The sequence below is a fragment of the Hemiscyllium ocellatum genome, chromosome 10 (assembly GCF_020745735.1).
Source record: "Hemiscyllium ocellatum isolate sHemOce1 chromosome 10, sHemOce1.pat.X.cur, whole genome shotgun sequence".
Taxonomy (NCBI): Eukaryota; Metazoa; Chordata; class Chondrichthyes; order Orectolobiformes; family Hemiscylliidae; genus Hemiscyllium; species Hemiscyllium ocellatum.
The window spans coordinates 101651863-101652757 of NC_083410.1; the positions used below are offsets into that span (position 1 = coordinate 101651863).

The 895-nt window shown below is 49.6% G+C and overlaps 1 non-coding gene across 1 annotated transcript; it reads left to right on the forward strand.

Moving 5' to 3' along the window:
• The first annotated feature begins 409 nt into the window (after positions 1 to 409).
• Positions 410 to 492, forward strand: trnal-uaa (transfer RNA leucine (anticodon UAA)). The gene has a single exon. It is a non-coding gene; the product is annotated as a tRNA-Leu (tRNA).
• The last annotated feature ends 403 nt before the right edge of the window (positions 493 to 895 follow it).

Genomic DNA, 895 nt, shown 5'->3' on the forward strand with positions numbered 1-895 from the left:
AGACAGAGGGAGGGAAGGAAAGATGTGTTTAGTGGTGGCGTCGTGTTGGAGTTGGCAAAAATGGCAGAGGTTTATTCTTTGCATGTGAAGGCTAGTGGGGTGAAAGGTAAGAACAAGAGGGACCCTATCCTTGTTTTGGGAGGGGGAGGGAGGGGGTGAGGGTCATGACGCGGGAGATGGACCACACGTTGTCAAGAGCCCTATCTACAACTGTAGGTGGGAAGCCATGGTTGGAGTAGAAGGAGCACATATTAAGAGCACCACTTTGGAAAGTGGCCTCATCAGAACAAATGCGGCGGAGGCGAAGGAGCTGAGAGAAAGAGATAGAGTCCTTACAGGATGTGGGATGAGAAGAGCTGTAGTCCAGATAACTGTGGGAGTCAGTGGGTTTGTAATGCCTTTTAGTGGATCCAGGATGGCCGAGTGGTTTAGGTGTTGGACTTAAGATCCAATGGACATATGTCTGTGTGGGTTCGAACCCCACTTCTGGTAGCTCTTTGGTGCTGCTGTGCTTTTCCAGTGCCACACTATCCAACCCTACTATCACACTCTCACCGTAATGACTGAAGATTCTTAGAGGTGTACCCAAGAGCCAGATATGCTTTTGATCACAACTTTTCCTAAAGCTCCACAAGGGAAGAGCTTCTGCATAGTCCGAACGTTCCCTCAGCCTAGGAGGGAGTGGGACTCCCCAATGTCAAGAATTATCACACCCGCAGACCCTCAATAGCTGGGCAGATTTGCAATGGCTGGAGCAATGGATGATCCCGATGAACAGGTCTGTCAAATTTCCAGGGGTAACCCATGCGATTGGAGAAAGTTGGTGAACTTACTCATGGGAGAGCTGCCACTTGCAAGTTCCCCTTCATGCCAACCCCGTCTTCAAACTATATCA